We start from the raw sequence: 17,292 nt of genomic DNA, 5'->3' as shown, positions 1-17,292 counted from the left end.
CCCAATGGCAATATCACTTTTTGTTAGGCTTTTGTTGATATTACCATCCTTTCCGGTAGAGTAGCCATAACAAGGTTGTCAAGATGACCACTGAGGTGACTACATTTGAAAACAGACTTAAGCCATTTTCATTTAAGACCAACTATACACAATAAGAAGTTTTTGGTGAAAACCTTATGACAGTATTACTTTCCATTCATAAAATGTAGCAATAACAAGACTTTCAAGATGGCTGCTGTGCTAGCCACACTTGACATCAGATCAGCACTATTTTCATTTAGACCAACTAGACATAAAAAGCTTTTAGTTAAAAACACCATATTGATAGTACCACCCATTCAGAAGGAATAGTGATGGCAAGTTTTTCAAGATGTTAAGGGAACCAGTTCCACATTCTGTGAGACGGGGAATCTTGCATGTAAAATAAAAGTTTTCCCAATTATTATCGAGATTCAAAGCATTGATGTGAACATAAGGCATAACTTTTTCAACATTTTCAGAAAAAAGATCACTCATTACAAAATGAGCACAAAACTGGTGGGTACAAAAACATTCTTGCTTGCATGTTTTTTTTAAAATTTCTTTTGGTCTCATGATTTCAGCCAGTTTTCTCTTTTGCATTTTTTTTCATTCCTCTTTTTAAGTTATAAAATTCTTTCCAATGAAAATAAAAAGGAAAACTTGAATGGTCTTTAAAATTAGTATTACACATACTTATACGTATTGTGTTCTGAAGGATCAGACAACACTTTTGGTTGTGAACTAAAAAAAAAAAGTTTGCAAGCACATTGATACAGTGTAGTCACTACAATTATATATGCAAGACTCCAGCAACATGCAGAAATCTAGGCCACAACTACATCAAAATTCAGAGTGGAAAAGTGAAAACCCAATTAGCTCATCTGTACATGGCGATAATAATGTGTCAAATGTCACAGCTGTAGGCTGAATAGTTGTGCTAACATTACATGCCAACCCCTAGTGAGGAAAAAGAATAATCCAAGTGTACAAAAACAGTAATCCGAGCAGACAAAGAGTAATCCACATATAACATGATAAACATTCAATGAGCATATGTACAAAATTATTTATCCCTCTGGATTTTTAACATCAATTGCTGAATCAAGTTTTCGTATATAACGCTTTGAGCTTTAAAAAGCAACAGACTCACACTGCATTTCAAAACACTTTGTACCAGCTGAGACTATGAATGTTTTGCACACTAGCTGAGCACTAAGTGCTGGGTTACAGAGCATGGATCTGAATTCCGTTTTATTATTGTTAACAATACTGAACAATCTCTCACAGTCAGCATTAGAATGATAAAGAACCAATATTCCTTTCATAACCTGACAAAGAGGAAATTTTTATCTTACAGTTATGGGGTCTTTTAGCTGGGAAATAAGATGATAAAAATTAAACTCTGTCCACATGAAGTACATTGTCAGGTTGAGTGCCAACTTGATACTTCAAGAGTTCTGCTTCTAATTTATCAGCAGCCTTTCCTGCAGCATGGTGCATCATATAACAGAGGCAACCTGATATGTACATTGATGGAGACATTTTTCAAAATATAGAATGCAACTTCTTTATGAATTCCAGTCATCACTGATGCAGTATTAGCTGAAAACCCCAAACAGTGCTTCCAAACTTATGTTTATTCAAAGCATTATCAAGCAAATAAAAAACTTTTCTCCAGTGGAATCTACTGTTAATTCTGGTAATGAAAGAACAGCACTCTGACTTTGCCCTTTTTGTTGTCAAAGTCTCTTATACAAACTGGGTACAACTTTTTGTCATAACCACTACTCCTGTCTGTTGCAATACTAAACAGCCCAATTTTCATGGCTTCTGCAATTTTAAGTGAAGTATCTTCAGCTAAACACCTAACAATATTAGATGATTCTGACCTTGCACATGCGTATTTTCTGCAATTCTGGAATCAGTAAACATCCGTTTGAACAAAGGACCAATGTAGTCTTCTACCGCAAGGGGTAGTCTGTGTTCTATTAAGAACACAGTAGATAACGCCTCTGCATTTATAAAATTCGTGTCCACAATTAAGTTCTGCTGTAAAAAAAAGAAGTTACCTTTGTACTGGAGTTAGTAAAATGAGCTAATTCAAGGTTCCTTTGTTTTACCATCATAACCAATATTAAAATCCTTTCCACGTAGCCTGCAAGGAGTGTGAAGCTGCCCTAGAATGGAACGCTGTATTATGTAATTCTTGTATTCATCTCTGAATCAGTTTCTCGTCTTTTCCTAACCCGTCTGTGAAATTACTTGAAAAACATTTTTTCTCTAACACATTCACACGCATCAGCTAGAATAAATCTGACTTAATTTTTAGCGCCAAATACCTACAGACTGGTTCCGTAGCAGAATGAATGAGAACAAACACTCTGCAAGCTAGATCACAACTTACAAAACCAGTCTGTTCTCTCCTCACTAAGCCATATAGCTGCTATAAATAGAAACCGAGGCCAAAAGTAGAAACAAGCAAGTGTGAGCTATCTTTCCATTCGTTTCGGGTTGAAATAATAAGACTAGCTCGTCGATTGTGGGATTTATTATTGGTACGAGGTAAACCTAAAACAATACAAAACGCATACTTAGAATACAAGACAAATCCAATACAGAATATAACCGACACAAATACAACACACAGTATACAACCCACCCACCTGCATTTATAATTTTATCACAAAAAAAAAAAAAAAAAATAATTATCCTTTACCAGACTCGAAGTGTATAATTTTTCCAAATTATATTCAACCCCTTGTCTTTCACTTGCGTGAAAGACCAGTGCTCTTCACAACTCGCACTGCTCGAGGTGTTGTCTGTCTCTAGCCTAGAGTAGGAATGCCTGAAGCTTTTTTGTTAGTTTGGAGGGGAAGTGATTTTAATACTCCTGACGCACGGGAATCATGCACCGCGATCGATCACTCACTCACTCGCTCGCTCACTCATGACAGCCACGCACATTGGTACATGACGCAAGTCCTGGGTCACATACTCTCTCCCTGAATGTAAATGTCTCCCGACATTTTAGCAAATTTGTGCTTGCCGCGTAAAAAGTACAATAACAATCGTTTGGAACTACCCTTCGAGTCTTTTGGAAACCAATATTAAAAAAAAAAACTATAACACCTTTGAAATGATTACAAATACAGAGCTTAACTAATGTACTCTCCCTGCAGATAAAACATAAAACCCTGAGATAGGGACTAGAACTAAAAATAAAAATGGAATTGTCGTCGTCAAATACCGTTCTGTATTTAATTTACATTGCAGTACTTAATTTACATGAAAGGGGTTCTTCTGCATCGCTCCAGCTATCAACTGCAAATAAAAACAGGCATGTAATCTAGATCTCAGTAATTCACACGTAGTAAACAGTTTGCGAATACACCCACTGGCCGAGCCGGTCGGGTGGTTTTCGGTCTCTGGTTGAACGCCTTGACGGTTGCTGGTCTGAGTCTTTCTGTTGTGACACCTGTGGCGCCAGTGGGCTTAGTATCAGCACCACATACTGGCGGTCCGGGTCTCCCTCTAAGATGGTCGGGCTTTGAACTGACCTTTCGGCAGATATCTCTGGGGAACTGAACTCAGTACTCTCATGCGAGACGCGAGAGGGAGTAGAAAAATGACTCGTGGGTTCACTTAAACTACTGCCATATTGCCTAGACGTACTTGTTTGAAAGTTTACGCTTTCAAGAGGCTGACTAATATGGGGATCGATCATAGATGGTGATATATTAACAGGGGCAGTTCGTGTAGAGTGTTCACGGGACTGAACACTATCCTTCCTGCCCCCCCCCCCGGGTCGTCTTTGTGGTATAACATACCGGTCGGAGTCCGAGACAGAACTCGAAGATTCAGAGCTCGACTCCAAAGGAGTAGCGTTTGGTACACCAGGTTTCTTCTGAACTTGTTTCATGGGTACTGGATCACAGGGAAGGTAGTCGAAGGGCAAAAGCATATTACGATGCAATGTGCGCGTGGATTTCGAACCCTCGACCCTCCTTACCTTGTACACAGGTATATCTAAATTGGGGATTAATATCACCTGATATACATCCTTGGACGACTTGTCGGCTAATTTATGTTTCCCTTTCAGTCCAACGTTGCGCACTAAGACTCGGTCCCCTACTTCAAGTTTGGACTCGGGGACCTTTTTATCGTACTGGGCATTGTTCTTAGCATGGCTCTTGCTCGACTCCCTCGTCGCGGCCTTGTAAGCAAATTGGAGGCGGTCTTTCAGTTTTTCCACGTACGCGAGAGGCGCTTCAGCAGCCTCGCCACTATCTGGTGTAGTGCCCAGATAGGCGTCGACAGAAAGCCTGGGGTGCCACCCAAACATAAGAAAATGGGGCGAGAATCCGGTAGAATCGTTCTTAGTAGCATTATATGCATGGACAATTGGAGCAATGTACGACTTCCAATCACGTTTTTGCTCTTCCTCCAATGTCCCTATCATTTTTAAGAGCGTTCTATTGAAGCGTTCGCAGGCGCCATTCCCCTGTGGGTGAAAAGGGGGGGGGGGGGGCCGGACTTCTGTATGTTCGCTAATTTGCATAACTCCTTTATAACTTTACCCTCGAAATTATGTCCTTGATCGCCGTGAAGCCTTTCCGGGAAACTGTAATGTCGAAAGAAGTGTTCATAAAGGGCTTCAGCGGTAGTCTGACCTGTCTGATTGCGGCAAGGAACGGTCTGAGCATACCTGGTGAAATGATCAGTTATCACCAAGATGTTCTCAAACCCTCCCTTAGATCGCTCAAGAGACAAAAAGTCTATGCAGACGAGCTCCATTGTGCGGGTGGTGTGAATTGGGGTTAATTTGGCCATTGCCCTAACCGGGGTCTTTCTGCGTACGCACCGTTCACAAGACTCCACCTTGCGGTTCACGTCCTTCTCCAGACCAGGCCAATAAAACCTTTGCCTAGCTAACCAGAGTGTCTTCTCCCTGCCCTGATGGCTCATATTGTTGTGGATACCTTTCAAGGCTGGGCTCCGGTATGACTCTGGGATCATGAGCTGTCTGATAGATTGACCATCAAGAGAAGTGGTTCTATAGAGAACGCCTTTTTCGACTACAAGGCGGTTCCATTCACGGAGAAATTTCTGCACGGACGAATTTTCTCCCGGAGATCCTCCTCCCCGGGCCGAAAACCCTTACTCTTGAGGTCATTAATTCTCGCTAGAGTCTTATCAGTCAACTGTTCCTTGTCCCACTTGATGTTATTATAATGTTTAGACGCAAACACCTCATCGGCCGAATGAGGGGCTGGATCATACTCAGTACTCTCAATCAAGGGTACAGAAACAGTGGCTGCATGGCAAATAGCTTCTACCACGTCTGGGAACATTTGTGGTAAACGCGAGAGACCGTCGGCGTCAGCGTTATTTTTGCCAGCTCTAAACTTGATGGAAAAATTGTGATTTGCTAGAGCCGCAACCCATCTATGCCCTGTAGCATCCAGTTTTGCCGTCGAAAGGACGTATGTTAATGGGTTGCTGAATATTTTGGACTTTTCCCGAATATACTTACCGGTCACCTTGCACATAGTCTCTCCTTAGTTGTGGGCACATGGTAGCCATGTGAACAGTCTTACCAAAAGTTGGTACACAGCGGCCGTGGGAATAGACACTTCCTCTCTTTAAAGGATAGTCATGATAACACTTAGATTTTTTTAAAGAATTGTGAAGTGATTTTAGAATGTTGAACTAAATTAAATGCTTACACTGCTTTGCCAAACAGGTAAATAGTCACATTTCCCACCCACCCCCCAGGTTACATAGTATATGTTGCTGTAATCTATTTCAGTGGATGGTACCCGAACAACACAATAAGCAGCAGAGGATACGGGACTTTATTCTGAGATGGTTTGTTGAGAAGACAATATAATAAACTACAAAACAATCCTTTTCTGTTCAATATACCAAATATACACAGTCTTACATAATTAGAACAAGAATAACTTATACAAAAATCAGTAATGGCCATATCTGTCTCTTACAAAAAAACTGTACAAGTATTCTCTTTATTCAACACGAGACAAGAAATCTTAAACATCAGTTTGCTCCACAAATAATGAACAATCCCAAAAATAATGAACAATTCCAGTTATGAGCTCAAGATTGTCAAAAACTATTGACTATTGACATTTCAGTTTTGACTTGACATTTTCATTTTGACTCTTGGGGTTATGGGGTCAAAGGTCAAATAACTCTTTAGTTTTAAAATCTACTGAGAATCCTGAACCTTGCTAAATATGGCTTTAAACATAATTATGATAAATATGGTTTCAAACAACTATGAATTTGTATTCATTCCTTCCACTTTATTTCCTTTGAATTATTCATAAACTTTAGAGGTCCCCATTGATCTACAGTATGCAAAGCTTTAACATGTATAATGAGTTCTCTAGAAAGTGTGCAAATGTAAAACCAGATAGGTAAAAGGTACACTCCCAGCAGTTGGAAAGTGGGTCACTGGAAGTGCATGTAGTTTATGCCATTATCATCCATTGTTTATATATGCTCCATTACAAAAATAAAGATAGACAAACAAGTGTTTATAAGGTTAATCATAGATTGTTTTTGTACTCTTTGTTTGTTTCAGTACTGATGTCCAGCATGGTAACAGGATGATAATGTATTGGTAGGGAACCAGTACTGCCACCATGCCGGTTATCTATTCTGTTACTGTGTTACAAGTTGATTCTAGCATAAATGAAACATAATTTAAAAGATTGCATGGTGTGCAGTTCATGTCTTTTAATATAAATGTCAGGCATTAAGTGCAGCTTCTTGCCTACTTAAAAGATTTGTATATAAACAATGCAACACAGAATAATAAATCAACTTTGAGATGGCATAAAACTGTTTTCGTCGACCATTTCAAAGTTTATCTAAACATTTTTCTCTAAGATCTTGGTCACTTGTGGAAACATAACAAGGTGAACATATGACGGCTTGGTGTGAGGAAATCCTTTAACAATGGCAATCGAATCTGGAAAACGATCCTTCTCTGCAGACATTAAAAACAAAGACAAAGACCTCATTCATCCAAGGCATTACGGATTAACTCAAAGACACATGATGTACGCGGCCTCTACATTGTCTTTGGCACTAAAATAGCAGTTAGTGATATTTACTTTAGTTTGGCTTACAGTCTGTAAGAAAGGGCACTTCATGCATGACCTTAGTACTAATATTAGTACCCTTACTCGTACCTCGTGAACAGGGTACTAACATGAGCATATACGTGTTAATGGAGCAAGCCGGGTGTGATTCATACCCGGCACTCTTTTAGCCTAATAATAACACTTTAAACAAAGTCCATGCATATAATCCAATAAATTGAGTAGTCCTCTTATTTAATACCGGAAGTATCGAAAATCATTGTAGAAATAGTTGTAAAATCTCGTTTACCTTTTTTAGCCGATATTTTCGTTTAGATCGTCCGCCATGTTATTTCAAATAATGATTACTTCCGTTCTCAGCCTCGTTTGTTTGTGTGCCATATAAGGACATTGACGCCATATTTGGAAATGTAAACAAATCGTAGTAAAAATTTGTCGCCGTTTGGGTCAGAAATTCTGCGCATTAAAAGTAAATACGGTTTAGCGGCAACTTTGAAATTCCACCAAGAAGCGATTATTCGCACTTAATTGATAATAATATGGCGTAGAATATCCAAAATATGGCCTGGCAAGCCTTACGTAGAAAAGGGGTCACGGCGAGAGTCTCGCGTTATCTGTCATGGCGTACAGTATACGGTTAGAGTAACCATGCCAATTTATTTTATCGTGTAAGGGCTGAATAAATTCAAAATCAGCCAAATTTCTTTCACAACATGATTATACTTATGTAGTTGATTTCTACACTGTTTGTTTTTCTGACTTTAGTGATGATTTTTTTTGCTCCATTACATGATATGGGATCAGTTCGTAGCCTCAACCACAACAATTCAAGTTGAGGCTACGACATCGTAGCTAGCATGACCTGTGACATTTACGTAACCTGTAGCCAGAACAAACCTACCTATTTAAACGGTCGTTGCTACAAAGGACTAAATAAAGGTCAATGGTGTTTGTCTGAGCTCTCGCGATAGGGTCGTTCACAGTCCTACATGTAAGACATCGACGCTGATCAATAGTTATGTTGTGGGCGTAGCACTTTAAACAAAACAACATGTGCTATGTCATACACTGTACTACTAGGGTCGTTCATAGCGGTTTTATTTTAGAACAATCAGCCATTTGAAACTTCGCGGTAAATCCTACGAATTGTAATTTAGTCTCGCAGAAACAGCCGAGGAATTCCGAATGAACTATCCGGTCTCACTAAACACCCAAGACACCCCAGGACACACCAGAGACACCCAAATACACCCCAGGACACCCCAAGACTCTCAAAGAACACATCAAGACTCAATAAATTACCTACTTTAAATTCCAACAACAACACAAACAAACATAGAAACAAAAAGTGTGAATATTTAGCGATTGTTTATTTAACGGAAGAAGTAGCGAGGTCATAGAGTTGCTAAGGAAAATAACTCCCATTTCGATGAAAAGTGTTCGGGTGCAGTAACGCCAGCTTGCTTTATCTTGTAATAGATGCGGGAAATGGCAGCATCGCATTTGCGATACAGGTTAGTGTAATGCTTAATTATCCTTTTTTTATTCTGTCAGTGTTTGCAGTAATTGCGAAGTATTAGATGTTTGACTTTAAATACCAGTGTATCAGGTTCAGTAGTTTTTAATGTATTTTATTTCTAAATTAATTAGTACTGAGCATGAAGTTAGTAGCGAATTCTTCTATACAATAAATCAATACTACGATTACAGATACGTGTAAATTCTTAATAATATTTCACTTTCCAAAACACAATATATATTTTTATAATTAGTGGTATATAATAATAATAGCTTTATTAATTACGGTGTATTTTCCATTTTGTGATTTCATGAACTTTGATTTCTGTATATGTTTAATGTCCTTGAGGACGTTTGCGAAAATATCTGTCTTTTGCTTTTCGGATTTGCACCTCCAGACGCTGTCATGTATGTGGCAAATGTGTTCTTTTTTCGTTAACTGATAATTCCCGCTGTCGCAAAGAGCGCTTTCTCATCCATGAAATGGAGCTGTGTCACGCTGAAAAGTTTATGTATTAGATCTTGCGCGTGTTGTGTTTTCCAGTCAACGGAAAGTTGTAGAATGCTATTGGTGGATGCATTGTCATTAGTCAAATTCACGCGTTCAGTATTTTTGCAGCTATCTTTTTGAAAACATATTTGTGTAGTCTTGGTTTCAAGTTATTTATACAGTATAGTGCAAATGTCGGATGCTGTTCATTGATGATTGTTTCCAAAAGTTCCGATCGACTTTCAAAATCTATTGTAGTTTTTGCGTCTGTGATGACACCGGTATCAAATATTTGGGTCATTATTATATCACGTTCACCCTTTTCCACCCATATTTTATTTTGAAGGAAGTGCCTGACATTATCCTTCAGATGTTTAGTGCAAAGATAGCGTGTAACCGAGGGGAATACAGGCTCTATTGGCTTGGTTATACTCTTCTCGTCATCACTTCCAAATTCCATAATTAATTTCAGACACTCTTACTTCCACGGACTCAACACCTCTATCTAGCTCTGTAGCAATATGCTCCAGAAAGCTCTTGTAAGTTAAGTAAGAAGCGTCTGTGTACAGAAGGACAGGATCAAAACATATCGGATGTTCGTTTGTACCGTTTCCGACAACTATTTGATACGTTATACAATCGTTTTACTCATCAATAACTCTTTGATACGTTGTACTATCGTTTTACTCGTCAATAACTCTTTATGCAATTCGTTTTGTAAATATAATGTTAAGAAAGCACGATTTGCTAGAGAACTCAATAGTCAATAAATATGCATTGCTGTTTGATAGTGTTGATAATGGCCTGATTTACTAAAAGTTAATTTTATATTTTCTTTATGGAAACATTGGAAAGTTATTTTGGTAAAAAATAAAAGTAAATGCGATAGCTCATATCTTTTTCTGATTTCAGCTAGAAACTTGCTATATTAAATAAATTTAAAACGATGAAAATCTGCCTTTTATATTCTATTACTATGCTTGCGAAAACATTAAAAATTTCTAAAATAAACCAGTTATGTGTGTTTCGTCGTTTTTCTTGTTTTAATCAGTCTGTAATTTGGGTAATATTTTTGGCATGTCCTCTGGATTCGCTATTGAGCCAGAGTAATTCATACAGATAATTAGTGAATTGTGAGTTATTGTTGATAATTAATTGTCTATGTGACTGTACTAATCATTAAATGGCCTGTATAATCAGACAGTTTAGATAAATTACATCTGATATATCAAGCATGACACTGATGTAAAATCGAAAGAAATTACAGAGCGACTCTCCTTTACGGCTCTTAAAATCAAGGGAAATCACTCGCGTGGAGCTTGTAACTCTTTGGTCATGTATTCTAAACGTCTCTGTCAAAAATGTTGATGTACGATTTAAAATGAAATTTTGTATATAAACAGTTTATAACAAAATAAATGAGAGAAGTATGGTGCATAGCCATTAAATAAGGAAATTGTTTAATAATATTATACAATTAAAGATATTTGATGCATAAGAGTTGGTTTCCGTAGGTTATTGGAAATAGGGACATCAAGCAATACTATTTAATCACTGATGGTAACAATGTCTGTATGTGTGTCTGCTTTTTTTCTTCTTTCGCTTCTTAGTACGTTTTTGAGAGCTCTGGTGCCAATATATGTAATATTGGGGTGTTCTTTGAGAGTCTTGGAGTGTCCTGGGGTGTCTTGGGGTGTTTAGAGAGACCGTGAACGATCTGTATGTATTCTAGTCTGGTTTACAAAATATAACATATATTATTATGTACTTTTGAAAGAGTGGCGTATGTAAAGTGAAGTTGTTTGGATTTAAAACATGCATAATGGAAAGAATGTTGGCATACCTCTATGCTACATTAATGTAATGTGGATGATATTTCTTTGGATATTGTACTTTTGGAAATTGTACATGCTCTAGGCAAGCAGCAGAGAGGGTAAACAGCCTCTAATTGACTTATCTGTCAAATCGCAAAATAAGCCTTCCTCTGAAAATCGCAAAAACTCTAACTGACTCACTCTCGAATCGTAAAAAAAGCCTTCCTGAAAATCGCAAAAAAAAAAAAAAAAAAAAAAAAGATCGCGGCGGTCACTGGGGTGCCCAGACAGCGCCCCTCGTTGCTGCTACTATCTAAAAATTGTATCAAGGCCTATACGATAACGCGATCGTGGGTCATGTCAGCTTATTGTTATAAATCCATGAGGGGTTGACTGAGCCTGACTAAATAAATTTCTAAACTTAATTATATCCATATCTCTGCTGCACCAAGTCTGATGAATATTTCGCAGAGTATGTGTATCAACACCATTAAAAACAGCAAGTTGTTGTTGTTGTTGTTGTAGGGTTTAACGCCATTTTTCAGCACACGATAGGCTATACATGGCGGCCAGTATTAATAGTGGAGGAAGAACCCGGGAAAACTCCGGTAAAAACCAACGACCCAAGAGAAGCTACTGGCAAGCTTTCTCACATACCCATATTAGCTGAATCCGAGACTCGAACCAACGCAGACAGAGGTGAGATGGCAGTGATACGTAACGGAGAGCGCTTTAGACCACTCGGCCACTCGGCCCCCCACCAAAAAAAAAAACCCAGCAAAGAATAATACAATTATCTCTGATGACTTTAGGTATTTGTATATACCGCTGAGTAACATAAATCACATCTGTGTTTTAAATTTTTCCGCGCGAGAATATTCTCGCTAGATTTGATTGTTTGTCCAGCATTACATCCTCGTACACAACTAAATTGTTAATACTCCCATCAATATCATCTACAGATGGCGTTTCATTAATATCAGTAATAAATTCAATAACATCATCACCGTTCTCGTCCAACAATTTTGCATTTTCATTAAAATCCTTAAGTACATCGTACCATCGCTGGTCATCTACAGACGGAGCTACTGAGTACAACTTAACCCATTTGAGCCATCTCATTATTAAATTAAGTAACAGTTGCGTTTTACCACTTCCAGATGGACCTATTATGATCGTTCGGATAGAATTTTGTATTCCTGGATGATGCTTGACCGGCTCATGCTATCGTGTCGCTGAGAAGTCAGTTGCATCCATGATGTAGAAATGTAATAAATAACATGGATTTATATTGTGTGAAATGCAGAGCGCGTACTCCCACAAACCGATTAACAGGTATAACAACAAAAAATAATAAATCAACAGTTACAGGTAAATGTGAACGATGTGGCGCAAAAAAATTAAATTTATTTCTAAACAGTATTTTAAAAAACAAAAAGGTGATATTGCCGCCCAGTTAACAAAGTTACCAGGAACTCCATGGGCTAAATACCCAGGAGAAAAACACCTTCCCGGGTATAACTATTGCGGTCCTGGTACTCGACTTGATATCCAACTTGACAGCCAAAACCCGGTGAGTATCCAGTAAACGCTATTGATAAAGCGTGTCACGCTCATGATGTAGCTTATGAAAGTACAAACCTACAAGATGACATATTGCAGATGTAAAATTAATTCATGCGTTAAATTCCATCAAAAAATCTTTCAAAGAATCATTAGCTAATTGGTTGGTGAGATCTGCGATGAAAAGTAAGCTTGTATTAGGAGCTGGTAATTAATCAACCGATTATTATTATAATGGAGTCGATTTATTATAGCCCAAGAGGATATTGGAAAGGTAGAGCAGCGATTAGTAAACTCGCTGAAGCAACAAATGTTACACGTGTTCTTGCTGAAAAATGGTTAGCACGACAGGCAATATGGCATATTTACCTACCACCGCCTAAAACAATTCAGCTTGCACATTTTGATGTTAGCGTGCCAAATGAAGCTCATCAGGCTGATATTTTATTTTTACCACATGACGTCGTGTAACATACAAATACGCGCTAACTGTCGTTGATGTTGCAGGCAGATATAAAGAAGCAGATCCGCTATCAACAAAGACAGCAACTGAAGTAGCTTCTGCGTTTGAAAGAATTTATCGACGTGGACACTTGCAATGGCCACAGCTGTTACAAGTTTATCCTGGCAAAGAATTTCAGGGCGCAGTATCATCGTTGATGAAGCGACATAATGTCAAAATCAGACGAGGACATACTGCAATTCATCATGATCAGGCAATTGTCGAACGATTTAATCGAACACATGCTGAAGGGTTATTTGGATATCAGTATGCGAAGGAAATAATTCAAGATATGAGATCTCGCGAATGGGTTGCAAACTCGAACAACTAACATGAAACCTATTAACGCTATCACAAAAAACATATACCAAAACAACGACGTGATTTTTCTGGGCAGCGAGTATTGGGTAATGTGATTGTACTATATTTATATGAACCCGGTGAACTTGAAGGTGGTAAAAAAAGAGCGACTGATCATATCTGGAGTATTACGACACATACAATTTCCAGCGTGGTAAGATCTGCGGGTAGACCTGCAATATACAGACTAGATTCAACTGCTCCTCAACGTGGATTTACACATGAAAATTACAAGTAATTCCTGAAGACATACAATTACCACCGCGATCACTTAACTAGCACCTCTACGCCGATTACACTCAAGACAGGTCAGCATCACATTTTCACGCGTATGACCAAGACTACTATCTTTTGTATCCACCGTAAATTGTCTTGGTTCATTATTTGAATATCGCCACAACATTATACAATTACAGCTTGCGCAATGATTATTCTGCTGCTGTTTTAGCGCTATGACAAATTCAACACTGAGATCAAAGTCTCGTTTTTTTTTTTGTTGTTGTCACTTTGTTATAACCAGCTAATTTTTTCCTTACTATATCACTGAAATCAAGGATATCATTGATGGTTTCTGTAACATCATTGATAACTCTCCGCAGCTGAGATATTCTTCGGACGAGACACTGCGAGATAAACTAAGTTTGACAACTCGACACGAACATCGACATTCCAAACTCGAGTATCAGAGAAGGTTAACCCTTGAGATGAGTGAATTGTGATCGCGTATCCCAGTGTCCACGGGGATTTATCAGCACGTAGCGCATCCTCAACAACACTGACATCAACTGCGACAACATCATTTAATACGAGATTCTGTTTCTCAGTCTGTCCTGGTATATCAACGTCGATATTCTGTCGTCGTGTATCAGCTCGTCTATAACACAATGGTACACGTAGGTCTGAAAACTTCTATTTATGCAACTGAACTAATCGCTGTGGAAGTGTATCACAAACTATCTTTCTACTTGCCACTATCAAATCATTTGGTCTCCACACTTGCAGAAAGTCGTTCATAGAAGTTTCTGAGATCATTTTACGCATTATTTCACACTGAATTTTATTCGGTTGTAGTCTGATTAATTTTTTAAACTCTCTTTATTCTACAGCAAGAGATCTATGATCATCAGTTATCTCCTGGTAATAATCCACGAATTATTTAGCCACCCGTGCGGAGATAACCCAACAAACAGCGGTGGTTGGCCATGGTCACCGCACATTATCACAGCTGTATTTTTCAATAACAGCCAATCGAGAAACATTTTTAATGTATCTAGCGATACTGTACAAATCTCATCCCAAATGATGATCTTTGGAATATTTTTTTCTCCCATTCGATCATGAATCCATCCGTTTCCCTTCCATCGAAAAAAGCTATAAGTACATAATTGCACCCCTCGTTCTCTCATTTCTCCTACGAGTCTGTGTGTAGGTGTTAAAACAACCATATCATCTGAATTCTGTCGAAATAATTCAATAACTCGCGTTGTTTTACCAGAACCTACCGATCCGTTTAGATAGACCGTCTTGTGTCTGCATACTGGATAATAAACAGATGCCGCAGACGATAATTCTGATATCTGATTATTTTCGTAATAAATGTATTTAATTTCAACATCTGCGGATTCAGAATAATTATATAACATTTCTTGTTTTATTCTCCATTCGCCCCATGACGACTCAGTACTTGTAAACTGAGTCAGTAATTCTGTATATTGTTTCGATAATAAAATGAATCCGTAGCAATTCTGACTGCAGTGGTAGGGAATCTATTTATCATCAACAATAAATTTATAGAAACATACGCAAGCATTGAATATCTTAAATGAGTAAACTGAGGTGACTCGCCATCAATATAACCAACAATTGTAGCTAATCGTGTTCCGTTAGACAAGTAGGCGTTTTGTCGACTTATAAATATATCTCTTTGTTGCATCGGCGATTATAAAATCATATTCAACATCATCCATGATTAATCGTGCATAATGTCGTTTATGATCATATGCTCCGCCTTGAGTAAATGTACCCATTATTCTTCTACCAAGATCTTTTAAGATTTTATTTTCATCAGGTGGTGGTAACCAAACTTCGGTCTGAGGACGAGATGATGTAATTGCTTCACTTACAATCAACGATATTAATATTTTAGAATCAAGCATATATCGTAATAAAACTGTTGGTGCCCAGCGTTTTTCTGAAAAGTGTCTAACAAACCAAACATAACATATCGGATGAAGACCTTCAACAAACTCAAATGATACAATACGAGCGAATCCAGTTAGATCGGAATCGGGTAGTGCTCCATTTATCGATACTCTAGTCATTTCATTTGTGTGGTGTCCAAATCTTTTAAAATATCCAGAACATTCTCCGTAACCAATAAAACTTCCCGGATAACACGCGACCATAACAACCGAAATAACGTCGCTGTAATTATACTTAGTATTCCACAATCCACCGTGTCCGTATTCACAGCAACTAAGCTACATGTCTTCGAGAAATTCAAATCGCGTTGGCTTCCACGATTTTATCTCTCTTGCAAAGTGAGCTGCAACTGACGGAACGGTGAAACAATTATTTAGCAATTGTTCAGTATTCTCTGTTGAAAATTTCTGCGCAAGACTTTTCATTTCTTCGTGGAGAGATTCTTTGCGATATATTTCGCCGTTTGGTCGTACAAATTGATCATATTTTTCATTATCGGAACCCTTAAATAACTATACTGATACAGGATCGTTTTTACTTATTTCGTGAATAAAATCAAACATATTTCCCCTCCCAGAGTTCCCTGGGGGGTAACATCTTACGGTTCGATCTCGTGGAAATATTATGACTGCTCTGGTCCAAGCGTGAGCATTATGATCAATAATTTTAATTGGAGCCCCCTTCGACTTATTCGTTTTTATTATTATTGGAAATTTCAATTTACTTCCTAACTCGGCGACATCATTTATTGTAGCTCCGGTATCCATAACCGATTCAGCACATTTGTTTAATTTTTCACGTCGTAGATCCGTTAACCCATTTCCACGCATCGCGTTTGTAAACTGTTCGATTACTCATTCGGCTACACAATTCAGCTTTGAAAATCTCATTGGCGCAAGATCATTAATGTTGGGGTTATCATTTAGCTGATAAATTATATAAATAACCGCGGTCATAGGATACGCTCGAGCGTAATATCGTTTATCAATTCCATTCAGCATTCTGGCTTGGAATTTTTACTTAGCACAGCGGTTTTTCCATTATGAAAAAGAGGGTCGTGTTTGTCACAGATAATCCACTTAGCGGAATCTGTTTCTGCTAGCACAGTAAACTTTATTCTGAAAAAGTATCTTTGATCGCTGAGATAATCAATAATCTTTTTCATCCGCTCATCGTTCATTGTAGCATCAATGACTTCGTTGACACTTTTTGTGTTGCGTATAATTTTAAATGTCGACCACGCTTTTTAGCATTCTGAATATTATTAATCAGATTATTCGTCGGATCAACCAAAACTCGCCTCCGCAAGTCAGGAGTTCTACTTTCAAGATCGAATCTGGATTCAGGAAGCGAAGTTTTCCAGGGCTCGAATTCTTCCATATTATATTTTAGACAAGTATGTAAATAAAAAGTATTATATATACAATGACTCAAATAAGGAATTAGTGTAAGTGGTTGATGATAGGGTCTTCAACTCCTTTTAACAAATCTTGCGTAAATGAATTCTGCAGGCAGCATTTGCAGAGCGTAAGAAGAGAAAGTCTTGGTCCAAAACCGTGTTTAAGGTGTGGTGTTGGAAATAGAGGGAAAACGCAGTTGTAGCTGCAATGTTGTGGTAAAAGATATAGAGAACTAAAATGATATTATGATAAAAAAATAACAACCCTGACTCTGTCAAGGATTCTGCTCTTG

The sequence above is a fragment of the Sinohyriopsis cumingii genome, chromosome 13 (assembly GCF_028554795.1).
Source record: "Sinohyriopsis cumingii isolate HCF-2022 chromosome 13, ASM2855479v2, whole genome shotgun sequence".
In the NCBI taxonomy this organism is placed as follows: domain Eukaryota; kingdom Metazoa; phylum Mollusca; class Bivalvia; order Unionida; family Unionidae; genus Sinohyriopsis; species Sinohyriopsis cumingii.
The sequence above is the reverse complement of the archived record's forward strand: the minus strand, read 5'-3'. Positions refer to the sequence as shown.